This window comes from Polistes dominula, unplaced genomic scaffold (genome assembly GCF_049000335.1).
Source record: "Polistes dominula isolate Pdom_NZ unplaced genomic scaffold, Pdom_raw_medaka contig_15, whole genome shotgun sequence".
In the NCBI taxonomy this organism is placed as follows: domain Eukaryota; kingdom Metazoa; phylum Arthropoda; class Insecta; order Hymenoptera; family Vespidae; genus Polistes; species Polistes dominula.
This window is the reverse complement of record NW_028300915.1, coordinates 8,599,358-8,626,779: the sequence shown is the minus strand read 5'-3', so window position 1 is coordinate 8,626,779 and position 27,422 is coordinate 8,599,358. Positions and strand designations below refer to the sequence as shown.

General features: G+C 34.5%; 2 long non-coding RNA genes across 7 annotated transcripts in view; one reads left to right on the top strand and one right to left on the bottom strand.

Annotated features, from left to right (window-relative positions):
* LOC149033237 (uncharacterized) overlaps window positions 1-27,422 on the bottom strand; it is a 152,015-nt gene that overhangs the window by 26,944 nt on the left and 97,649 nt on the right. For 2 of the 6 annotated variants that reach the window (XR_016175971.1, XR_016175973.1), the window contains exons 2-3: window positions 8,336-8,470; window positions 4,445-7,305 (exon numbers count right to left, since the gene is read on the bottom strand). This is a non-coding gene — a long non-coding RNA (uncharacterized LOC149033237). Of the gene's footprint in view, window positions 1-4,444; window positions 7,306-8,335; window positions 8,471-8,541; window positions 9,607-10,799; window positions 11,790-27,422 lie in introns of those variants that run through there. The other 4 variants (XR_016175970.1, XR_016175969.1, XR_016175968.1 and 1 more) reach the window with 4 other exon arrangements.
* Window positions 11,803-27,422, top strand: part of LOC149033238 (uncharacterized) — a 28,968-nt gene continuing 13,348 nt past the window's right edge. The window contains exon 1 of the long non-coding RNA XR_016175976.1: window positions 11,803-12,617. This is a non-coding gene — a long non-coding RNA (uncharacterized LOC149033238). The remainder of the gene's footprint in view (window positions 12,618-27,422) is intronic.

Sequence of the window (27,422 nt, the reverse complement as noted above, 5' to 3'; positions counted from 1 at the left end):
AAGCTTTCTTTCGAACCGTAGATTATTTTCTTCTTTTTCTTTTTTCTCTTCTATTTCTTCCTTTTTTTCTTACTCATATCTCTTTATAAGACTTTAAGTAGAGAAAGAGTCGAGTATCGTTTTCTTAGAGTAATAGCCAATGCACAGTAGTTTTCTATGTTCAAAAAAAAAAATAAATAAATAAATTTCGGTGGAGGAATCTCGTTCTGATTCAGGCTCCCACCGAGACAAAATTGCAAGCATGACCCCGGGGGTCGCGGATGAGAATTAATGTATGCAGACATACCTACAGTTCTTTACGTCTACTCAAGTCTCCTTCTACCCTTTTTCTTCTTCTTCTTTTTTTTCTCATCCTTCTTTCTCTTCCCTCGACTTGGAACGAAAGCCGTCTCGATATTCTTCTTCTTCTTCTCCTCCTCCTACTCCTCCTTCATCTTCTTTCTTTTTTACAATCTTAAGCTGTCCGATCTTTGGAGGTTCCTCTTAACGGTAGACACGAAGAGATAGAGAAAGAAAGAAAGAGAGAGTAAGAAAGAGAGAGAAAGAAAGAGAGAAAGAGAACAATCTTACATAATCGAAGTTGCAAAAAAAATAATCCTATCTTATATTATAGTACCGATGAGCATAAGATTCTTGGATTAATTCTTATAAGGAAATCGTGTCGAAATTCATGAAAATCTTTTACCAATCGACGTTAAATGAAAAATGAAGGAAGTTATTAAATCTAGCTTCAACCCTTTCGTGATTAAAAAAAATATCATGTGTGCAGATCACACGTGTTAGAAGTAAAACCTTCAGAAAACTAAGTTTCGAGAGAATGAGACGAATGCACACTATCAAGACTAAGATAATTATAGGATTTATTTATTATAATGTTACCATATACATATATCAAAGGGCACCGGTATGATCTTGGGATAGGGGTAGCTAATAAAAATTACAACTTTCCAAATTGTATCAATTAAGATAGAATGCAGAATGCCGTAGCCATAGATAGAAACAAATATATGTATACTAGGGTGGGTCAAAAAAATGACTTATTTTTTTCAAAAATGTGAGAATTTTTTTTTCAAAAATGGGTTTCTAGACACCTTAAAAAAATTCTCACCCAATATGAGCTCTTAATTTTAATAGGAATACCCTCCGCATCGCAGTTTTTTATTTTTTTTTCAGTCAAATAGATTAAAATTCATACCTCATTATTTACTAATTGTATAGAAAAATGTTCAATACAAATTTTGTAGGAAATTTAATGCTCTACAAAAAAGGTATCTAATACTTTTTCCGTAAACCTCACCATTTGAATGATATTGAAGATTTAAATTTGATGATTTTTAGACAAATTTCATTTTTGTTTATGAATTTTATAACTCGACAATAAATGACTATTAAAAAGTGCCTAATACAAATTTTTGTAGGAAATTAACTGTTCTATAAAAATGGTGTTATATGTTTTGGCGATTAAATTAAGCGTTCAAAAGATATTCATCATCAAACTTTCATGCGTACTGATTTTTGTCTCTGAATATCTTTTGAACGCTTAATTTAATCGCCAAAACATATAACACCATTTTTATAGAACAGTTAATTTCCTACAAAAATTTGTATTAGGCACTTTTTAATAGTCATTTATTGTCGAGTTATAAAATTCATAAACAAAAATGAAATTTGTCTAAAAATCATCAAATTTAAATCTTCAATATCATTCCAATGGTGAGGTTTACGAAAAAGTATAAGATACCTTTTTTGTAAAGAATTAAATTTCCTACAAAATTCGTCTTGAACATTTTTCTGTACAATCAATAAATAATGAGGTATGAATTTTAATCTATTGGACTGAAAAAAAAATGAAAAACTGCGATGCGGAGGATCTTCCTATTAAAATTAAGAGTTCATATTTGGTGAGAATTCTTTTAAGGTGTCTAGGAACCCATTTTTGCGTGGCACTTGAAAAAAAAAAGTCATTTTTTTTGACCCACCCTAATATATGTACATGTAGAATTGGGTTTAGTGTAGAGGCCCAAGGTTAAGGGGTTATATACAGTTAGAATTTTCAAAAAATCGATTTTTTTTTTATTTTATTTTCTTAATGTACATATATTTAAGAATACACACAGAAAATTTCATATCGTTCGGGTGAATATTTTCAAAGTTACAAGCTAATTTGAAAAGGCGTTTCAGAGTGCTTGAAGTACAAGGTACAAACTTTAAACGCGTTTTTCTCAAAATGGTGTTATCAAAGTCGGTGACCAACATTACTCGAAAACGGCTAAACCGATTAGTCTCAAATTTTAACACGACCTTCTTAAATATATTTTTTAGTAATTAATCGAAGATTTTTTCTCTCATAGATATTTTTTTTTTTATAAACAATTTAAGGCCGAAATTTCGGTGAAGAATCGATTTTTTTTTTTGAGAAACCGCCATTTTGTCAAAAAATTTTATTTTGCTTATTCCTTCGATTAATTACTAGATTTAACATTATTTTAACGAAATCTGTTTGGTTTTTTAATTTAAGATGATCCAGTTCCGAGATATAGTGGTCACCGCAAAACGTCTTTTTTGAGAGGAGCTCCTGGAGATCAGCTGTAGCTCTTTTTCAAATAAATATTTTTACTAGTACTAAGTCTTAAAATACAGTTAAAAGATACCATAATATGTGTATAAATTTTTGGATCAATAAATTTAAAAGGTTTCTCAGAAAAAATTCTGGAAAATTCACTTTTTTTCGGCCGTCTAACTGTATATAACCCCTTAACGTACACCCAGTTTAATCCTACTGATAAAATATATTTAAAATAGATTTTAGAAATGATACAATAAAGGCTTCATAATTTTATGATAACAATCGATATACGCAACTGAATGACGATGAACAAAGACTGATGACGATTGACGACTAGAAGACTACTTATGACGACTCAATACCCGCTTTTTTATATCCATCCGCACGCGGTTTTCGAATTTTCCGAAACGTCCGGTCTGATGCAATAAATAAAGCATCGGTATCATTCAAGAATCTTCTAGACTCATACAGCTTACAAAACTTACAAAAACAGACCACACACCTTCTTTCTTTATTTCGACTGTCGATTCGTTTGAGCCTTATTGTCGCCTACACGCTTATCTCTGTTTATTCTTCTACCTTTATATCGCTCCTACATACCTACAGGTTTAGTATCGAGATGATATGGGTCCACTGTTCGTAGTATGCAGTCGCACAGAAACACACACATATACAAAGTTTAGTAGCCAGGAGTGGGGACTACGAAGCAACGCATAGAAGACACTGAGAATAAGAAAAACTGTGCAGCTATATTCTGTCTCATTCTTTCGCAGGCTCAATCCTATATGTTTGTCTCTTTTTCTCTTCTTACTTAGTATCAAGGCCGTTTCATCGCCGTGCTGTATCGCCCCACTACGTCGCCACGTTACACATTACTGTGTTTCATTTTTTCAAATCATCCCTATTCTAAAGAAGTTTTAACTTTAAAAAATTGTATAGATATTACTAAGGTAATAAATTTTTAAACTTTGCAGCAACAGGTTCTAGTCACTGTTGCTTTAATTGCATAGATAAAATGCGAACTATTCATGAGCGTTAGTAACTTTAGTTTCTTTTTAGTTAACTCGCGAAGTATAAAGGATTTTAAATATTTCATGGTAACGTATACTTATACCTATAATTGGACGACGTAATTTGGTGGATCACTGAAGGCTAAACGAGTTTAAAGATCAACAAGTTATCGACGCTATTCAATGATCGTTCCAGCAATGGCAATACACATGGTTAGCTCTGATCGTATTCTACCGAACGCATAGCAGTTGCCGGTTGGTGAATCCGTTGTAATCCATCCGCAAGCAGGAAATTACAAAATTACCTTGATTCCACAGGCAGCAGATAAAAGCAGTCGATGAATTGGCCAGACGATCCCTTAGCTACCGCACTTTATTATAGCTACTCGTTATACTGGATATAACTACTCGTTATAACTAAGGACTTAAGGTTAGTAAATGGTTAGAAGATGAAACAAGTAATATAGGATGCGAGGAAGGAATAGGAAGGTAAACGTTAATAACGCTAATTAATTAGAATAATAATTCATAGAAAGGGATAATTGTTAGCGATGGCTGTTCGTTAAGAACGAAATCACGATGATGGTCCATAAGGACGATTGGTAAAAAGGGCCTCAAACTGAAGGAGAGCGTTTCTTTCCTTTCTTGTCTCCTTCCTACATACTTACGTTGGGTTTAAACTCGATCTATGGAATGTAACGTAACGCGTTCTTCTTTGAGCGAGAGAGAAAGAGAGAGTTAGGGTAGCTTTTAGGATGAACTGTAAGTGAGGCTTGCATAAGTAATGACGCCGTCGCGTTACGTTGCCTGGGATTCCAAAGGACAGAGGGAATTTTCGCTTTTGTAGAACAGCTGTGACGAGACTCACGGTAGCTCAGGCTAAGCCGATCAGCAAAATCCGTAACGTCGTTTGCGTTGTTCGCTCCTCGTTACTTTCTCGATACTCCCGCAGAATCATTTTTTTCCTCATCGACCACTCATCTTTCCTTTTTTTTTAGTTAAGTAGGTAAGTAAGTGGTATATGTACTGGACACTTTAGATATAAAATAACCAAATTTTCTATCTTTTTACGTTTTCTGTTTTGTGCGAAATTAAATCGAGGATATAATTATATACAAAACTTGATAAACGTGATGAATTAATCAAATCTGAGAGATTTCGATACTCGTATAGAAATATCGGGTACAACTTACGTATAGATTTAAATGAATATAAATTAATTCAAAAAATATATAGAATTTTTTTAGATTTCAACAATTTTGACGAATAAGCTTACGGTGTTTTTGTTCGAAAGATTCTGCATACGTTTACTTATGTAAATACCTAATAAGATAAAAGGTAAAGTATGAGTAGAGTCGATTTCACATGAAATAAAAGAAAAAAAAAGTTAGCGTGCGTTGGAGCGCGTGCGAGGTAAACGACGCGTCGTAAAACCTTCTCGTTTCGATCCGGTCGACGGGGAACTGACGGTATCGGTCGCTTCGAAGCGAATCGAGGTTGTGTCCGTGCCCGTGCCCGTGCCCGTGTCGCGATTATCTCTTGCTCATCTCGCGTAACACGATTTGTAACGACGCGACGGCAAACGCGGCCGGGTGGCCGTGCGACCTCACTTTCTGTGATTAATGAGGAGCACCGATGATTTAGTGCTCGGTTTTGCGTGTGCAAACTCTCGACTACGCGCCGATCGCGTGACTCGTTCGTTCTTTTGCTCGCAGAAGCTTTTCGAAAAACGTCGAGTCGATATCGTTAGCGATACTTTTGACTCTAGTATCACCCTTCGAAAACTCCCTTCACTACTATTCACTACTATTTTCTCTCTCTCTCTTTCTCTCTCTCTCTCTCTCTATCTATCTATCTATCTATCTTTTAGTAATTATTATTAACGGAACACCTCCCTTTCGTTCATAAAAAGAGGGTAAAACTCGTGTCTGCAAATTCGTTATGCTTATGCGTGAGACTTTCCTTATCTTTCATCTCCTATTACCTACATACGTATAAGTTTGGATTTTTTTGCTTCTCTCTTTTTTTTATTTTTATTTTTATTTTTTTTTTTGAAGTGAAAACTTCTTTACAATAGGTATAATTTAAAAAATTGAAACGTGGCGCGGCGAGAAGAGAAAAAGAGACAAACGGGATGGATCTTGTGAGTGAATGAGACAGAATATAGCTGTACAGTTTTTCCTATTCTCGGACTCTTCTTTATGCGCTGCTTCGTAGTTATCGCTCCTGTTGTATATATGTGTTGTATATGTGTGTTGTTTGTGTGCGACTGCATACTACAAAGCGTAGACTCATATTTTTTCCCAGAGAACCCAGAGCTTGTATTTTTAAGACGTTTATGAAACTGTATAAATTTATATGTTTTCATTAGGCTTCTTTAAATTTTACATCAACGACAGTTGTAGCGTAACGCGTATCGACCTTAATTCGTAATCTATAAATCACTGGTTCGAGTTCATAGTGTTGACTTCTTGTTTTTTTTTTTTCTATTTTTCTACAGTAAGTTTTATTAGTATTATTTAAAGTATAATAGCAAGTATAGTTTATGTTTTTTTTTTAAACGTGTCATATCTTTTCTATTTAAAAATGTTTCTATTGTATTGAAAAATTAGTATTAAATTATTTATGTCGCAAATATTATAATTAACAGTTATGAAATATATAGAATATAACTTAACACGGAGAGCTTACCATGGAGCTGAAATTTGAGACTCGTAGTGTACATAGTCCGAAAAACTGAGAGAGCGATACGATTCAATGCGTTCTTTGGATTTTTTGTTGTTCAGATCTTTATTTAGACGAGAGTATTTAAAAAGATAAGTTTGTGGTTCAAAGAATAAACACGAGATATGTTATAAATATTAAGAGTCTCGAAGTGTAACAGGCTATGGAGTTGAAAAAGCATTTCGAGAAAAGATCACTATGTGTGAGTTCTCATTGCATTTGTACCAGAACCTTCGTTTAGTCCAGCAGTAATTTTCATAAGTTTTTCGTAACGTCTTTATTTCATCATTTCTAAGATGTTTGTTAGACAGCGCAAAAATGTAAATAAAAGTGAGAATTCGAAATCTATCGTAACCAATAAAATTTTATACCTGAATTTCACAAAACGGATTTTTTATATTTACTTAGTTTAGAATGAATTATATTTCCCTCGATAAACATCCTACGATTTTGGTGTCTATCTATGACTATCGCATTCGGCATTCCTCTTTTATTGCTTGAATTTGGAAAAGTGTACTTTTTATCAGCTATTCCACACAGAGACCATACTGGTGATCTTTATTATATATAGTAATAATATTATAATAAATAAATCCTACAATTATCTTACTCTTGAAACTGTGCATTCGTCTTATTCTCTCAAAACTTAGATTTTTTAAGGTTTCACTTCTAACACGTGTGATCTGCACACATGATATTTTTATTAAAGTTTTATTTTAATGAAAAGAACAAATATTTGTTTTTTCCTTTTTTTTTTTTACAAAAATATCTAATACTGATTTACTATTTTATTTTATTACTCGATGTTAGTGTTATCTAAGTATTTGATATTATTTACTATCCTAGAGTTTTCATTTACAATCCTAGTTTTCATTTCAACTAGTCAATTCATAATGTAATGTATTTTAGTTATTTATAGCAATATAAAATGGTACAAATATCTGTGGATTTATATTATACTTCCATGCTCTCAACGATGTCCAAAGGATCTCAATGTTTAAGTATCTGAAAGAAAAAAAAGCAGAACAAAAAAGAATAACTGGTATTAGTTCGTTCTGTAATCTCAAAGCAAAGAAAAATACGACCTGTGTTGATTCGATAAAAAAGCTTGGACTATCGTTATTAAAAAAAAAAAAAAAAAAAAAAAAAATATATATATATATATATATATATATATATATATATACATATGTATATATAATTTACATAAAGCCAGGAGAATCTCTGTAATAGTTCGGATAATTCCCAGGTCGATCGAGTAGGTATCAGATAAGCCAAAGGAGGATTTCTCTTACGATGTCTTTATTGCCGTTACACGAGTATAGTCCTTCTTACTCCTTTTCTCTTTGCTCTTCTATATATATTAGGGTGGGTCAAAAAAAATCAATTATTTTTTTTTTTACAAGTGCCACGGAAAAATGGGTTGCTAGATACCTTAAAAAAATTCTCACCAAATATGAACTCTTAATTTTAATAGGAAGATCCTCCGCATCGCAGTTTTTCATTTTTTTTTTCAGTCCAATAGATTAAAATTCATACCTCATTATTTATTGATTGTACAGAAAAATGTTCAAGACGAATTTTGTAGGAAATTTAATTCTTTACAAAAAAGGTATCTTATACTTTTTCGTAAACCTCACCATTGGAATGATATTGAAGATTTAAATTTGATGATTTTTAGACAAATTTCATTTTTGTTTATGAATTTTATAACTCGACAATAAATGACTATTAAAAAGTGCCTAATACAAATTTTTGTAGGAAATTAACTGTTCTATAAAAATGGTGTTATATGTTTTGGCGATTAAATTAAGCGTTCAAAAGATATTCATCATCAAACTTTCATGTGTAGTGATTTCTGTCTCTGAATATATGGAATTCTGAATATATATATTCCAAGAAATATCTGGTAAGTTCAGAGAAGAGGATAAACCGTAAGAGCAAAGAATCGTTTCTTAATGACTATGTCTGAAAACTATGGGGTCGCACGTTTTACGTGAGCCTTTCTTTCTTTCTTACTTTCTTACTTTCTTACTTTCTTATTTCCTTCCTTCCTTCCTTCTTTCCTTCTTTCCTTCCTTCCTTCCTTCCTTCCTTCCTTCCTTCCTTCTTTCCTTTTTTCCTTCCTTCTTTCTGTGCACGTTAAGTCTTAATTGGTCACGAAACTTTTCTAAAAAGGAAAAAAAATATAAAGAAGAAAAAGAAAAGAATAGAATAGAATAATGAAACATTTAGTTTTACCAAGATTTATCAATGATAGGTCTTTTGCGAATTGAACAACAGAAGCATTTGATAGAAGGTTCCCGCTAGGTAGCTTACTTGAATAATCGATAACTATCGGTGGTTGGCGTCGCTGAATCGACCGGAAGTAGGTTATAATTAATTCACCATAGAGGTGGAGATAGGAATGAGACAGAATGCTTTGGCAGAGAGTCGATTTTGACTAGAAGAGAGAAGGATACATACCTAAACAGGGTTAGAGGGAAGAAGAGAACGTATTTCTGGTAGCTATACTGTCTGATGAACAGATATTATCCTGTCCCAGTTAGTCGTCCCTACATCGTCCTGTTGCTGCCGTAACGCTCCATCAATGATGTATTACACGAATCGGGTCTATATTACGAGTCTCTCGATACTACTCACTCCTCCCCACTCCCTGCTACCACCCCTCCCTAGGTTGTCTCTATTTTCGATCTATCTATATACATATACCAATCAATCTTCCTTACTCTCCGGTGTTGGGCATAAGCGTGCCAATTGTAAAATTAACAACATATCGACGAGCGTAATCAAATGAATGAAACGGTAAACGAAAACGTTGCTTGTGTTACATTTATGATCGTACCAACAACAGACAACGAAAAATATACTACCCTCAATCGTTTAAATCTGTACCATACCTCCGAATATACTCTCGATAAAAAGGTATTGATGTATTTTAATAGACTTTGCGTAACAATCGCTTTCGACCCGGATCCGTCGAAATGCTACGTGTAGTCGTTTTTTTTGCTTGTTCCGCTTGCTCGTTTCTTTTTTGTATTTCGTTGTGTTGTTGTTGTTGTTGCTTTCCCCCTCCTTCCTGATAAATGCTTGCTCGTCTCTCGATATCGACGTGAATTCTGCACTGCGTGTTTTGTAAGCTTATCGCTCGCACGCTATTGGACCTGGTTACAATAGGACGATAAATTTCCAAACTTGCGACTAAGCATGATCGTTTATCACAAATTTCTAACGATAGATATCTTTACGATGTGATCTCCCCGGTCCCGTTGAAGAAAATTATTACGCTATGATACACATCTGAAACTAAAATAAATAAAATCTAGATAAATATAATAACGTGAATGAATATAAAGTAGGAAAACAAAAAACGAAAAGTTGCTAATAAGACAAAACTTTACGTTATTAACAATTATATTTTTTTAAAAATCTAAATTAAAAATCCTCCTACTTTCGAAACCGTATGGAATAATAAATGTATCATTTCTGTAAGTATAAATAAATATTTATGATGCTACAAATTTTCTTCCTACCTTTTCAATTAAATTTTTAATTTTTAAAATAAAATTTTTTTTCTTTATCATATAATATAACAATTATACCATAATTATACAATAATTCTTCTTACTTGATTTTACATTAAAAGTAAAAAAAAAGAAAAAACTTGAAAGATTTTCCCACGTTTTATTCTTTCGTTTCATCATGAGAAAGGATTAGGTATCTCCGAGGAGCTCATTAACTCGGAAGCCAAGCTGCGAAGACAACATTTCTGACGAACGCAAAGGGGAGCCACGTCCTATTCGGATAGAACGAACGAACGACTGATGGGAAAACTCCATCTGCAATAACGCACCTCGAATGGCGACAAAAGTTGCATACCATTGTTTAACTTTGATAAAAGAAGATGACAGTGGGACGAGAAAAAGGAGAAATAGTCTACTGGAATAGTCCCTGGAAGAAGCAGAAGCAGAAGCAGAAGCAGAAGCAGAAGCAGAAGCAGAAGAGAAGAAGAAAAAGTAGAAGAAGAAGTAGAAGAAGTAGAAGTAGAAGAACGCAAGTTTTCAAGAGAAAAGGTGTAGAATAAAGAATGATGAGAAGGGGAAGGAGTGGGGAGTGGAAGGAGAAAAGGAAGAGGATGAGGAAGTTAGCCCTCTAAGAGTTCTTTCTTTCTGGAGCGTCCTCTTTATACTGTCGTTCGCAGACACCAAGCCGCATGATTCATAGGAGCATGTTTCACGGAGGGCTCCACGTCTACCTCCACCCCTCCCCTGCCTTCTTCTCCTATTATTTTTTTCTCTCGATTCACACCCTCCTCTCTACCCCTTATACTTAACTTTTCTTCGAAACTTAAAATGAAAGGAGAGAATTTGTCGGTACTCAAAAAGGATCTTGATCAATGATAAAAAAAAACAGAAATATAAAAAAAGAATATTTTACGAAACGGTAGTTCAGAGGATGGTAGAGGCAAGGAGAAGTAAATGAAAAATTCGTAAAAGTACCTCGCGAGTCCATGAATATTGCATCGCGAACGGTGGTCACTACTATCGGCCATACCAAAGAAAAAAAAGAATAAGAAAAGAGAGATAAAGTTTCTCCACATATCTCTCACTTTCTATCTCCGTTTCTCTTTTTCTTTCTTTCTTCGTTTACTTATTTCTCGTCTCTCACTGAATTATTCTCGTCGTGTTCAACGCGACTGAAGGCGTCGTGGTTGTGGTTGTGGTCGTCGTCGTCATCGTAGTCTTCGTTGTCGTCATCGTCTTCGTTGTTGTCGTCGTCAACGTCGCGTCGCGAGCATAGGCGCGGCAGTGATTTTATGACTATCGTTTCTTCCGACGTGGATGTTCATGGGTTATTTAGCGGTTACGTACACACGTGAAATGCGTAAGAATTATTCTGGGAATTTTTCTTTTCTACGATTTATTCGATTCTTTTGATTAATATCTCGCCTGTATTTTTTTCTTTATTTTTTTCTTTTCTTTTATTTCTTTTTTCTTTTCTATTTTTTTTTGTAAAATAATTTATATCATAAGATTTAGTTTAATCATACGTATTTATTCGTGTATGAACATGATCAAAAAATTCATGAAAATTTATCGTCCAGATAGTTACGATTAGGATCGTACCTACGCTTATAAAATCGATTTGTACGCATGGCTCATAATTTTATCGGTCTATGGTAAATGGTGGTGGTGGTGGTAGTGGTAACACCCACGAGCATACTTCGTTGTTTAATTTTCCGATTTCGATCGCATAATCCTCGCATATTTACAATCTACACAGTAGAAAATTACATCGGCCCGGGTGAAATCGAGCGTGAGAGAGAATACTACGATTCTTCTGTGGCGCTCGTTATGTCCATGACGTTCTAACATAAATAAACTTCCGTATCATCGTTGAATTAATCCGGTATGCGTTGGATTTTAAATGGCAAATGTGGGGTCGAAAGAGAGATAGAAACGACGTTTGATTAATTTAGTCGTTGCTTGGTCGGAGATCTCCCTAACACGATTCAAACCTATATACATGCATCTATCTATGTACATATTTGAGTATATGCGTATGTATGTATGTATTTATGTATGTACCAACATACACATATACCTCTAATTACAAGCGAGAAAGATGGCTATACAAATTGGTCGATGCACATGGAACACGCGTGCCTCACGATGATATACCGTGAATGTACGCGTTACTCTGGCAGTTAGTAGCACGATTACGCGTGCCATTTTGAATCACGTCCGGTTATCTTAATTCAAATTACGAGCAACCGACGAGCTTTTCCGGTATTAAATTTATGCTTCTCTCTCTTGGTCGAGTGTACGAGTAAACTCGTCCTTGTTATTATTTCTTTAACCGATTCGTCATTCATACATATGAAATAATAATACCTCTCTAAAAAATAAAAACAACAAATAAATTTGTTAATAATTTTATATTTATAGTTTTTTTTAATAAAAAGTGAAATAATTAATTATATCGATTAAATATAACAAGTTCGAGATCGGTCGATCAAACCATCCGAGATTTGAATCGCATTCGGAGTTCGCGCTCGCGCTTATCAAATCTGGCTGACAGTCGACACCTACGTAGGTAGCATGTAACGAGACGGTACAGCTCCGAGAGGAATTCAAGCATCGCTATAGGTATCACCATTAATTCTGTTCAATCGCGATAAGCTAAAGTTAACGTGTGCCGACAGTCCCATGAGGCATTAGGGTCGCTTACACGTTGAACTTCGTGCGACGGATACATCGCACGTTACCAGAAGTGAGAAAGATGAAGAGAAGTAGGAAGATAGAGAGAGAAGAAAAGTGAGTAAGAGAGTAAGAGAGAGAGAGAGAGAGAGAGAGAGAGAGAGAAAGAGTGACGTTAAATTAGCATGCCATGCAACATCGGGACTACTTGACTTATCGGCCCATAATTGACTTATTATAATACATTTCCAAATTACCGAGTGTAATCGATAAGGAAAATAATTGACTCATTCCGTCTTTTTCGAAGATCGTGCCAAAAGATCAAGAAAGCAACTTCTCTCACGGAATCCATTTGCCTGTTCTATCTACAGAACTTTCGTAATAAAACATATCAGAGTTTACCAGTGAAACTAAGATACTTTCTTTTTTTTTTAAAGCAAAGAAGTAACTTAAAGAATACGAAGACATAGAATGTATAAAAAGAATAAAAAAGAAATCATAAAAAGAAAAGTTGGATATACATAGCGTAATGTAAAAACATTTCAAAAAAGGAGAGAAAGGAGAAAAGAAAAAGAATTAAAGAAAGAAAGAATAAAAGAAAGAGGTCATTGAATTAACTCGTTCGATCGAGCGTCTAATAGAACATCCTAGCCCGCGGTTAGAATCACCCGATCGGGGGTCCTCTTGAAAATAAACGGTTCAGTCACTTTGAAGTTTCAGCTTAAAAATCGTTTACGTCTTTATTCAAACCGCGCACATACGAATGCATAAGTGTGTATATTTAAATACAGTCATGCATGCATAGGATTTGCATAAGGGTGTTTATACGTGAGTTATATGTGATGTGTGTGTGTATGTCTGTGAATCACCGTAAACGTCACGTAGTAAAAGATGAGGATGGAGGAGAAAAGGACGATTAAGCGGCCGCGTGCAGCAGGTCCTTGAGATTCTTTCGTAATCGTGGCTCGAAAAGTTGCGAGAAGAGAAGGCATTCGATGGGCCCCGGGGGGTCGACGGATTCCCGTCGACTCGGCTGCTTCACCGATGAAAACGAAAGAGAAAAAAGAAGAAAAAAAGAGAGAGAGAGAGAGAAGAGATGCCAAGAGAAATGAGAAAAAGTCATCGAGAACTTTGTCTTTCTTTTCTTTTCTTTTCTCTTTCTTTCTCTTCGGCCATTAAAACTAATTTGTGTCAAATCGTATTGGAATACTCGGAATGAAGATAGAGAGATAGAGAATTTAAAGAGAAAGAAAGATGAAAGGTAGAAAAGGGTCGAATGTAAAGGAAAAAAGAAAAAAAGAAAGTAAGAAAGATAAAGAGAGTTCGATGTATAGGGATGATGTAAAAGGCTCCCAGGGCCGGCGCCAGTACTCGTTGGCGCCCACGGCATATGTACCACACGCGTCGTGTACGTGACTCTGGCAAATTGTACCAATTTGTTCCTCCCCTACTAGCATTCCGCCATTTCTTACACCCCTCTTGATCCCTCACCCCGCGGCTACTTGTCTACTTAAGGGTATATACATAACTGTCTATGTACGTGTATGTATTGCAATTGTGGATACGAGTTTGATCTACTCAGTGTACAGAGAAGGAGATAGAGAAATAAAAAGAAATAAATATAAGAATAAGACAGAGATAAGAACGTACCATCGAACGAATGTCTTAATAACGCCGTTATATGTGTACGAGGATACGTTCAGTAAAGTTCGAGTTGGCTCCTTGACGTAACGCTCTCGAACGGAAGTCTCTGTCTGCATGCAAATGAGTAACGCATCGGGCAAAGCGATAATAGACACAGGGGAAAATAAGAGACTCCTTTCAACATTTCGCACCTTCCAACTTCGAGGAATCGATCGTAATTTTTTTATTTAGTTATTTTTCTTTCTTTCTCTAACTTACAATTAGTGAGATGATAATGGGTGATGAGAGAGAAAGAAAGGTTTAAAGTTTGAAAATTGCTTTCCGACGGTATTACTTTTTGAGTTAGGACTTTTTTTCGAATCTGTAAACTTAGGCAAAAAAAGAGAGAAAAATTATTAATTTAAGCGAAAGAAATGAAAGAAGCTTGACGAAGAGTCCTTAATTAGTATACGTTGATATTCTCCTTCGCAAAATGTCCAGGATAAGTTCGTGAAAAGGTATCGATTGGCAAGATATGCCAATTAATTATTCCATCTGTGTTACGCATTGATTTCGAACTTGCTTTACCAAGTATTAAGAGAAAATCTACTTGGACGTTTAATGTATCTACTTTTTGTATATTTTATAACGACAGGTAGGTAGGTAGATAAGTATATAGATAGATATATATATATATATTCGTTTACTCTAATTAACTTGATTATTATGTACTGTAGCTAACTACGAACGAGAGAGACTCTGCCGATCTATCGGGGACGAATTTTAAGAAGAAAGCTATGAGAGAGAGTCACAGGAAGCTGTAGATTAAAATTATGGTCATTAATGATCGTACGGCAATGCATAATTTTTAACCGTTAGTTTCGGAGCCAAGATATCAAACGAACGATGTGATTACCAATCATTCTCAGTATAGCGATGGAAAACGGGCGAGATGGTGGTAAAAGTAAAAGAAAAAGAAAGAAAGTAATATAAGGAGAAGAGCTCGCGCGAGAAAATTGATATGCCGCAAGGTGTCCAACTCGCCAGTTATTGTCATCTACGGTCGTTATTCCTACGTGATTCGCATTTTAATAATAAAAAGAAAGAGAGAGATTGATAGAAGGAGAGAAGAGATTAAGAAACGTCTTCGTGTCAGTCCTTTGTTAACTAGGAAGAGAAAAAAGTGAAATGATAAAAAATAATAGAAAATACACGCATTAACGTCGAGTATATCAAAAAAGTCTTATATATCAATATTAACGGTTGCGTTATGATGAAAAAGTGTCTTCTTATAAATCTATTTCTCGACGCTATGACTTTAACGAATCGTAAAACAAATCATTTTTCTTGTCTTCTCTTAAAGTCTTATCTCATGGAACATCCACAATCAACTAATAAAACCCATGACTGTATATACTTTATACGCACATATATACTTTTCTAATTTGTGTAACTCGTAAACGATGAAATATTGAAAAGAAAAGTGACGTGGATGTAAACGACTGGATAGAATTTCATGATTTTTATTGAAGTTGTTTCATTTTTATTATACTTCCCTACCAGCCTATCTGTATACCAGCCTATCTGTTATCCACGTATATATCTAGATACCTGTAACTTTAAGTCATCTTAGAATTAAAAAGAAATAAAAAAGAAAGAGAGAGAGAGAGAGAGAGAGAGAGAGAAAGAAAGAGAAAAAGCAACAGGCGTTCGAGCGTGGAAATGCTTGAGCATTGCTCGCGAGAACGACGACGGTTCTTATATTTTTAACCATCCTTTCAAGATTCGTGTCATTATCCATAAGCATACCACCAATTACGACTACAATTTTTTCTCTTTTTCTCTTACACACACACACACACACACACACACACACACACACACACACACACACACACACACACACACACACACACACACACACACACACACACACACGAATGGTTAATTTTTTTATTCACTTGCGCACACATTAGTAAACCACTCTTGCTATTTCTCTAATGCTAGATATGTAAATGTAAGTATACATATATGTATTTATATAATACATATATGCGATTCTTTCCAATGATTAGATAGAAAGAAAGAAAGAAAACAAAGAGAAAATTAGAAAGAAAAAGAAAGAAAAGAAAAGAAAAGTCGTTCGCGGCAAATAAGATTCACGCAAAAACCGCATGCTTAAGGATTAAAATCTAGATTCTGATTGCCCGGCCGATAATTGCAATGCACTAATAGCGTTCCCTCTCTCTCTCTCTCTTTTTCTCTTTTGAAAGAGTATCTTCGACAGTGTGGGGCGAATATCCACAAGAGAAGTGGCTATTAAAGAGATTACTTTTATCCGAGAGTGAGACAACGCTCGTTTTCATTCTTTCTTTCCTTATTTCTTTTTTTCTCTTTCGCTTTCAACGTATTCGTGCTTTTAAGTTTTCAATGGTTAAAGAGGTTGAAACACTAAAGATACGTTTCATGGGATTCTGCTAAGCGTACACCCGGAGACTTGATTTCATCGCGGTTTATTTCAATGGATTAAATTGTCTGTAGATTTTCACTGAATTCTTTTAACGATGAAGCAAAATTAAAATTAAAAACTCTCTTTATAATCCCTTGTTCTTTGGTATCGTTAAATATATAGGAAAAAAAAATTTGTTAAGAGATTTTCGTACAATTACTGCGAAAGAAATAATTTCTTCGTACAAATTTTACTATTAGATTAACAATCGTTGCTTGCTTTATATTTTTAATAATAATTAATTTAAAAAAAATAAAATTTACAAATTTCATTAAAGAGAATAAATAAAAGGAAACTTGGATTTGATGATTATAGTCGTCGTTAAGACACAATAAGCATGCGATAGTGTTGACTATAATAACCGGTAGTATCGATAACGTTAAATCTCTGAGAGATTATTCATGAAAAATACGTGCATTTTAGTTTAATCCAAGGTAATCTCGTACAAAGTAATAACCATAGAAAGACAAATATAGAAAAAAGAAAAAAAGAAAAACAGAGAGAGAGAAAAAGAGGTCGTATTTCCTGTCTTGCAATCACGGGGCCTTCATTTAAATATTCTTTTATTTTTTTACTACGTGACATAACACAAAATAATTGAACCAGAAAGAGAGAGAAAGAAGATAGAGAACACAGGAAGGAGAGGGGAAATAGACAAGAGAGAAAAAAAGGAAAAAGGAAAAAAGAGCAATACACTAATGCGCGTCCCTCCCCATAACACCATGGTCGTTATTTAAATCATATAGGAGAGAATTTGCGCCTCGTTCCCTTTCGTTTTTCACGAAACGATTTCGTATCGTCATGTATACGCCGAGGAAAACGAGACGACGAGATTGTGCGTGTACGAGACGGGGCTATTCTATTTCTTCTCAGCAATTTCCAATAAATCTTTTGTTCGCGAGACACGCGCTTTCGTATCTAAGAGAAATCCTGTAGCAAGAGAAAGAGAGAAAGAGAGAGATAGATATAAAAGGAACGGGAAGAGATTGCATCTCGACTTCCCGCTGAGAGAAGGGAGATTTAGATTCCCCTAACCGAAAATTTGTGCCGGCCAGCAGTGGCGCGTTCTCTACTGCCACCCCCCATAGGCATTAAATTTTCATTTGGAAGCGCAAATTTCGAAATCGAGACTATTCGTCGAGACTATAGTCCTGCAAAATACGTAAGTAATGACCGCTAACCTTGTGATTTTGTACTCTCTAATTCTTACAAACTGAACTAACGTTGTTAAAAGGGGTTCATTCAACTAATAATTCATCCCTTCGATTACAATGATCGATGATTCGCGTATTTTCTATAAAAATTATTTATCCTTTGTGGGGGTTATAGAAAATGAGAAAAAAATAAGAAGAGATGATATAATGTATGTATATAATAATAAATAACAAGAATTTATATTAAAGTAAATAATAATAAATATAGAAAAATAACATATAACTAATAACTGATATAAATACAAATATTGTAGACGATAAAACTAGTATTTAGTTCTTTTCTTTATATTTTATTTTCTGTTTAAATATGCTATCGATTTTAGTGAAAGAAAACTCTATTCAGAGATTAAGAGGAATATTTTAGGAGGGCCATAAAATCATAAAACAAACTTAAGAATTATCGAGATATATTGGTGCAACGAAAACCTTTGTGCAGTGTCGGACCCTCTGAGAAGTTTCGGATTCCTATGTAAACACATGCAACACCATAAAAAGAAATGATATTCCGATATTCTAGACAAAGTTCCTTTATGCATAGTTTTCCCTACCAAAACCATAGGCTATACCCATTGGTGGACTATGGGGTGGTTCCTTCTGCTATTGGTCAATAAGATTCATAATTTCCTTCCCTCTCCAAAGGGATATAGCTCATTTCTGATATAAATATGTGAAAAGAAGTAAGAGAGTCCTTAGTCAGTCTGTCTGTATCAGTCCTTAGTCCTTAGTCTGTCTGTTATCCGTCTGTGTATTATCTGTTATATCAGTCATTCTGCAAATCAGTCAGCTTATAATTCAGTCAGTCGGTCTTATATTTGTAACTCTTTTGTATTCTGTATTTTTGCAACCACACCATTTTTTATAACTTTTGTAAATACCGCTCGACATCATAATTTAAAATATATATATATTAGGGTGGGTAAAAAAATCAATTATTTTTTTTTTATAAGTGCCACGGAAAAATGGATTGCTAGATACCTTAAAAAAATTCTCACCAAATATGAGCTCTTAATTTTAATAGAAAGATCCTCCGCATCGCAGTTTTTTATTTTTTTCTCAATCCAATAGAATAAAATGCATACCTCATCATTTATTGATAGTACAGAAAAATGTTCTAGACGAATTTTGTAGGAAATTTAATGCTCTACAAAAAAGGTATCTTATATATTTTTTCCGTAAACCTCACCATTTGAATGATATTGAAGATTTAAATTTGATGATTTTTAGACAAATTTCATTTTTGTTTATGGATTTTATAACTCGACAATAAATGACTATTAAAAAGTGCACAATACAAATTTTTGTAGGAAATTAACTGCTCTATAAAAATGGTGTCTTATGTTTTGGCGATTAAATTAAGCGTTCAAAAGATATTCATCATCAAACCTTCATGTGTACTGATTTTATTAGTTTATACTGATAGATATAAGTGTACTGATTAGATATTCGAAAAATTTCAATTTAATTAATAAATTTTAAGAAAATTTACACGAATTTTAGTTTTTATCAACGAACAATGGATTTGTCCTTTCTAAGAAAGAATTGGATGGTCTTCGACAACTTTGTATTTTTAAAGTTATGGTGTTTGTAAAAGCTTGGTTTTCATCAACTTCTGCGACTTCTGCTGCTAATCACGACTTGGAGTTCTTGAAAAATTTAATTCAGTACAGGAAAATTAATTCTTTGGTTTCCTTGGCTACATGTGAAAATATGACTCTACTTTTATGGTACTTAAGAGATGAATTTGCCATTTTATCACTGGTTGATGATACCGTTCCATTAAACATAAAGAAGAATATTCTCGAAGCTTTTAAGACTCGCGAAAGTACAGATTCTAAAGCAAAAAGATTTACAATTGAAAAAAACAAATTTGGATTCAATTCTGCAAAAAAACATAAGTGACTTTGTTTCTAAGAAGTCATTGAAACTTTTTGAGCTCTTTGATCTGCCGTATGATTTTGTCAATAAAAAGTTGTCGAAGACCATCCAATTCTTTCTTAGAAAAGACAAATCCATTGTTCGTTGATAAAAACTAAAACTCGTGTAAATTTTCTCAAAATTTATTAATTAAATTGAAATTTTTCGAATATCTAATCAGTACACTTATATCTATCAGTATAAACTAATAAAATCAGTACACATGAAGGTTTGATGATGAATATCTTTTGAACGCTTAATTTAATCGCCAAAACATAAGACACCATTTTTATAGAGCAGTTAATTTCCTACAAAAATTTGTATTGTGCACTTTTTAATAGTCATTTATTGTCGAGTTATAAAATCCATAAACAAAAATGAAATTTGTCTAAAAATCATCAAATTTAAATCTTCAATATCATTCAAATGGTTTACGGAAATAAATATTTGAAAATAAATAAATTTTATAAACATTTGAAATATCATTTCAAATGTTTACGAAAAAAATATAAAATACCTTTTTTGTAGAGCATTAAATTTCCTACAAAATTCGGCTAAAACATTTTTCTGTACAATCAATAAATGATGAGGTATGCATTTTATTTTATTGGACTGAGAAAAAAATAAAAAACTGCGATTCGGAGTATCTTCCTATTAAAATAAAGAGCTCATATTTGGTGAGAATTTTTTTAAGGTGTCTAGCAACCCATTTTTCCGTGGCACTTGTAAAAAAAAAAATAATTGATTTTTTTGACCCACCCTATTATATATTATATCATTTTCATTTTATTTTCTTTGTCTGAACTTCATAATATACAAAGAATTACAGACAGAGATTATCAAACAGAAGCAGATCTACTTAGATACGGAGCCTAACAACTTATCAGACAAAGAACCGCCTAATTTGACTTATCTACGCATATTTATACTAAAAGTAACCTACGCCCTTTTGGAGAGGGGCAGGGAACATATTAATCTTATTGGCCTCCAGTATGTACTGGAGGTTGGTGGAGGTGGGGGCCAAAATCGGAGAAGCTTGGACTCCCACCGTTTTTTAATTGTTATCGTCAACGTTCCTCTCCTTGGTAACCGCCAACGGTTTTTCATAAATAACCGTCAACGGTTATCTCGCTAGCAACCGCTAACGATTTTTCAATTGTTATAAAAAAGAGAATAACACAAAGGACAGAAAATTGTTTACAAAGAAAAGGAAATTGTAACCTAATACGACTTATCGCCTACACCTTGTTAAGTATTTTATATAATTAACGATTAACTTGAAAGTATATATATTTTTATTTCAGCCAGAAAAGAGTTAATATAATTTTTATGATCGATAATCTTTTAACGTGTATGCATATAAATACGTTTACGATTGCTAATACAGGTGTAAATTTATTAATCGGTATTTCGCCTCAATGGAGACGAATAACCAGCGATTTCGTAGAAGGAAGAAAAAAAAAACAATTCGTTGGGATTAAATCTCCCGACGAATCGATAAAATCTACCTCCCTATTTCCTCCTCCTCCTCACTTCGTAGTAATCGAGTCCCACGTCGTATCGACGTAAATATCTCGATCGCGTTTCATTCGCGAGGAGAATTCGAGAATTCGCGAATACCGGATTTAATTTCGTTTTCGATTCTCGCGAACGTTATCATCGTGTGATTATTATGCGAATTTCCGTCTCTCGAATACTCGTTCTCGTTTTAGTTCATTTCATTACTCCAACGAATCTCGTACTCTCGCTCTATATATTGTGACAATATCATTCCGAACAATTCACGACTGTGCTCATTGAACTATGAATCTTTTAAGATTCTACTACTCTACGCTTTCTTCATTCTAAATTCGCAAAAGTAAACGATGAATCTTTTAAACGATATTTAATCCGGAAATAAAACGAAATGACCATTGATAAAAGGTATAATTAGTATGGATGTTATAAAGAGGAAAATATATATATATATAAATTATAGACGTATGAACGAACATACAAACGAACATACGAATGAACGAATGAACGAAGAGATAAAGAGAGAGAGAAAGATTTATACATACATATATATATATTCCGTTCCACATGAAATTCCACGTTAATCGATCTATCGAAAGTACCCGCATATTAATTGTTATCGAGCCGACACGAGCGAATTATATTAGCGTGATAATCGATCCTATCTATAGAATAGGAGCTAATTTGTGTAACGGGCTATTCATACGTCGACAAAGGTAACTATTCAAAGATTTATGTTTTAATCCACTATGTTTAAATCGAGCTGCACAACTATTCTTTATATTTCCTTATTTTTACTATTACTAACATCATCATCATCATCATCATCATAAATAGCAACAGCAGCAGCAGAAACACCAAGAGAAGGATCGAAACAGGCAACTGATGGTGCACCACCTTTGCCTTCTTCGAGGAGAATTCTCCACCTTAAACTCCGTGGCACCGACAATGGAGAGCTCATCATCATTATAATTTCCTTAATTGTAACAAATAAATAATTCACTTTTTATTTTCATCACCATAAAAATCATTTTTTTCGTTACCTCGTTTTTCATCTGATTTCATCCAATCGAAAGAAAGTAATCAAACGTATAATCTAAGGGTGAGATAAAAATTCTATTATACGTCTTCAAAAAGAACGGATGATTCTTCGGAGAAATAAAAATATTAAGGAAATCCTATTGCGATTCTTTTCACTTTCCCTCCTTTAAATTTTAAAGAATTGTGGAGATGATCGAGAATACGTTCGGCGGGAGACGAAAACAGGCGCGAATAATAAGACTTCTCGTGCTAGAGAATTACAAAGTTTTCAGATATTGTATATAAATTCAGAAAAAAAACTCGGAAACCATGGCGTCATACAATGGGATACGTGTTTCCCTTTCTCCCTAACTCGTACGATCGTTACGTATATGAGCCAAAGTTTTCTTGCAATTTGCAGTAGGAGGGTGGCCAAAATGGAAGAAAGATATGAGTTAGAAAGAGAAGAGAAAAAGAGGTGGAGAGAAAAATAAAAAATAAAAATAAAATAAAAAAATTAAAAATAGGAAAGAGGAAAACGGCTTTATTATGCTCCGGAACATAAACCCTCCTTCTTCCTAGAAAGAAGCAGGAGTGCTCGTCTGCAAAGGAAAGAAAGAGAAAGAATAAGAGTGAGAAAGAGAGAGGGAGAGAGAAAGAGAAGAAGCAAAAGTTTGAACGTTAAGAAACTCATAATCAGAGTGGAACTACCGGATGCAGTTAGAGTAGCGGCAAGACAAACACAAGCACGAATAAGGACCGCGATTAAATTTACGGCTATGCTAGCTTATATTCCGCGCCTTTTAAAATCGCCAGCTTTCATAATGTCCTCCTCCTACTCCTTCTTCTCCTTTTCTTCACCACTGTTTCCCGGTTGTGTATCTTAGACGAAGTAAAGGTACTCTCAAACTTTAGACTAGACTTCGACGAAGAAGATCTACGAAGGATCGAAAAGCTATTTTAATGATCTCTCATGAAATTTGAAAAAGTCTTATATTCGCGAGGGGAGAAAGGGAAGGGGAACAAGTACTTTTGATGAATACAAAAAAAAAAGAAAGGAGAGAGAGAGAGTGAGAGAGAAAGGGACGAGGAAGAGAAAAAAGTAGTTATTTATAAATTAAATTTATTCGTAAAGAAATTTCATCTCGTTTATAGTTTGAAATATACTGACGTATTTATACGAATTTTTTTTTCCACCACTGGCCAAAACACGAGTAACTTAACTTTTATAAAATATTTTTTTTCTCAACTTTAATACCGAAGTACTTGACTTATTTTATTAAAAATTAAATTTAATATAAACGATACTAACTATTGACAAATTTTACAAAGTTAATTGATTAGGCGAATGAGTAGCTCGTTAAGGAAAAAAGGAATCTTTGATATATCCCTTTTTATCCTTTTTTTTAAATATTGCAAAAAAATATCGTAAAATTCGTCTTCCTTCATTTTAGTCGTTTAGTCGTATAAAATGTTCGCAGTAAGCAAATTAAATGGTCTAATCCATTAACAAAGAGAAAGAGAGTGAGAGAGAGAGAGAGAGAAAGAGAGATAAAGATAAAGGGAAGATGAGTGGTAGACAGATATTCCAATGGGAGTAAGTCTAGTCTTACTCGGAAGATAACTGGACATGGCTCTGCAAGCTTGAATGCAGTCAAATGGTCAGCATCCTATGTCACGTTTCAAGCCGAATATGACAGCGATCATCCGGACTCTTGCAAGGACTAATCGTACGATTATTTTCTCTCCTCTAAAGCCCGTTTGCCGTTCAGCTAGCTCGTCATCGACATAGTCATCATAGTGTTCGTGACAGTCACTCTAATGGTTCGTACTTCGTCGCGCGATTCAAACGACAATGGAAGCCCGTTAAAATGGCCTTGGCGGATGGAACACACTTACACCCACACACATACACATACATTGTCAAGAGAGGGAGAAATAGAGAAAGAAACTGTACATTTCCTGTAAACGGGAGGAAAAGAGAAGGAAATAATCGAAGAAGATCGTGGAAGAAAAGGAGAGGGTGAAAACAATTCGAAGTGAACGTGGCAGAAGCTTTTACCTACTGGAGGAGAGAAGATACTGAAGTAGAAAAAGACAGAGAGAAACGAGCGCGAGAAAGACAGAAAGAGAAGCTGTGAAGAGGATGAGAGTTACACCTATATTGTCGGCATTATTCTTTCAAGGGGCTTACAAACTGGCACCTTCATCCTCCTGCTTTTATGCCCTCACTTCTTGACGTCGAATAGAAATACACGCCTCTCGATTGTAAGAGATAAAGCGTTAGCTGGTTACCGATCGATCCAATACTTCCAAAGATCGAACTGCTATCATCATTCTTAAACAATGATAATTTTTTTAAATAAAATACTAGACCTTTTTTATCCAACTTTACATCAGCAGAATCAGCCCCAATGACCTTGATCTTGGCATTTCTCTCTCTTGTCCCAAGGTTGATATATTAGAAAATATATCATATAAAATATTATTTCACGATAAATTAATAAATTTAAATAACTTATTCGCAAATAATTTATGATTGAGATAACTTAATTGTAACTTCGGAGCAATGTTTCTGACAATTTCAATGTAATTGTGACAATATCTATTATTTAAAAGTTTCACCGACATTTTTTCTTTTCTTTATTATATATGTTCGAAGAGATAAATGAGTGCAGCCAATTTCATTATTCTAGAATTGACGATCCCGATAGTTAGCTAGTTTTATCGCTTATAACCAAACGGAGATATCGATTAATCCGTTTAACGCTTCTTCGTTGAAACTTCGATTTCGTCGGAGTGGCGATAATGACTCCTGGGAAAGCTCGTTTCCTGATTCCTAAGCTCTTACAACTTATCTTCGAGCAGGAGTTTGGTGGAAAAGAGCAAAAGAAAGAAAGGGAGAGAGTGAAGGTGAGAGTGAGAGAGAGAAAGAGAGAGAGAGAGAGAGAGAGAGAGAAAGGGAGATCAGTTCAGGGAATCACAGAGTTAGACTGGCAGTCAAGACCTGGTTTCTGCCAGTTGCGGAGATTAATCGATGCAGTGCCAAGACTCCTCGTCGTCGTCTTCGTCGTTTCGGTTTTATTGCTCCAACTACTATAGCGTATACGTCTGATGCTTCCGTTCGAACGCTTTGTCAAGGAGAAGTTTGGCAGCTACGGTCGATCCCTCTCACTTTCTCATACCGCTTACTCCACTTCCTTCACTACACCCGGAGATGGAATATCGTCGATCCAGCACTCGCGCGTCAGCCAGCAAACTTTCCGTACTTTCGGGCCAACTGTTAACGATTGCTTTGGCGTAACGCGAAATTCGTTTCGTGTAATTTTTAAAAGGAACGGTTAGGTGTTCAGGTTAACCTCTTCAGCAGCAAGCATTTTGAAAAAAAAAACGGCCAAAAAATTCATTTTTTCTTTTTCATAAAAGCATAGTTTAGAACATTGGTTTGACAAAAAAATTAAAAAAATACAGAAATAATCAATATTTTTATGTTAATTTTGGATTTTGTTCCATGGAGAAAGGTTATATTTTATGAATAAATAAATAATTGTTATAGCTTGTAAATGATAAATATCAATAAAACGATTCTTTTTCTTTGCTTTCACATTCTTATTTTCAATTTTCTATTATATTTCAGTGTAAAAAATCATAGAAATATAAAATAATACACTGTTCGAGTTAACTCGAGCGTGTTGTTTAAGGGGTTAAAATCTTTCTTTGCCAAAAGTCATACAAAAGTTTTATCGAAATTTTAACAAAAGGAATTGTCGTCTACTTTTCGAACTATTTCCTGACAATGAAAAGAAGTAGAAAATTTTTACTATCGATTATACGTCCTCAACAGGGATATTTTTCGTTAAACTTACACAATCTTTGCTAAAGATCATTAAGGTTTTCCTCTTAAAACGAATTCTCTTCGCAAACACATAGATACTTTCGTAGGAGTTACAATTACGTTGCTGATTCACGAATCCCAGGGTACTCTTTGGAAAGAACGAAGTATCTCTTTCTCCAGCACGGGTAATTAAATCCTTTCTGTCGAGCAAGGTTACCTCCGAGCTCTTCTCAGTTTCCTACCGGCGGCGCGCAGGAAACTGCCGAACAAAGTAGAAATTCTCTCTTTCTCTTTTTCTCTTTCTTTCCTTTCCTCCTATCTTTCTCTTCCTTCTATCTTTCTCTCCCGTTTTCCCATTTCTTTTCGCGTCGTTCGCGGTAAAGTACCGAGGCGATGATTTTATTGAATGAAAAGGAACACTTTCTGTCGCTAAATCACGCCGCGGGTAGTCCAACCGTTCCGCTACCGGAAAGGGTCTCATAACTTTACGCACCCAACCACCCCCGTATTCTATCCGCGAGACCGAAAGCTACGGACTCGACCGTTCTATTTTCTCGACGCCGGAACAACCGACTACGTGAAATATTAACCTCCGCGGTATTCCGGATGCCGTCTGTGAAAAAAGAATAAAATGAAGAAACGAGATAGATAGAAAGAGAGGAAGAGAGAGAAAGAAAACGAGAAAGAGAAAACTCTTGTCTTCGAACTACGTTCATAAACGATGTGTCGTCGTACATACGTTCCTATCTCATCCCTCGAGGCATTAGATGTATAGCATTTTTTGACGATATAATAAAAGAAAATTTTATTAACATTCCTTCACGCAGCCGCCGAGCACCCGTTACAGCAATAACTGGAATAATAAATTCCTACCAACCGAGCTATTTTGTATCTACCGTCACGGAAAAGTTCGCCCGTAGGTATTCGCCAACGTGGAAATTCGTATTTGTAACTCTCTCTTTATCTTTTTTTATCTCGTTTGGAGAAAAATACGTAACGACATAGATGACATTCCGTAGAGTGCATAGAGTGCATCTTCCAGCTGACTCTACCTACAAGTTCGAAAATGATATAATAAATATCTAAATTCGACTCTGACGAGTTTCAGAAATATTCATCGTTTATGTACCTTGACGGAAAATTGTTACAGAAAGTTATATTATGTTTCTCCGAGAAAAACAGAATTGCAAAGCAAGTCTCTACTCTCTCTCTCTCTTTTTATTTTATCTAGTTAAATTTCCTTTCGTTTCTTATACTGTTCCACGTAAGTCTTAAAATGTGAAAGAAATTTA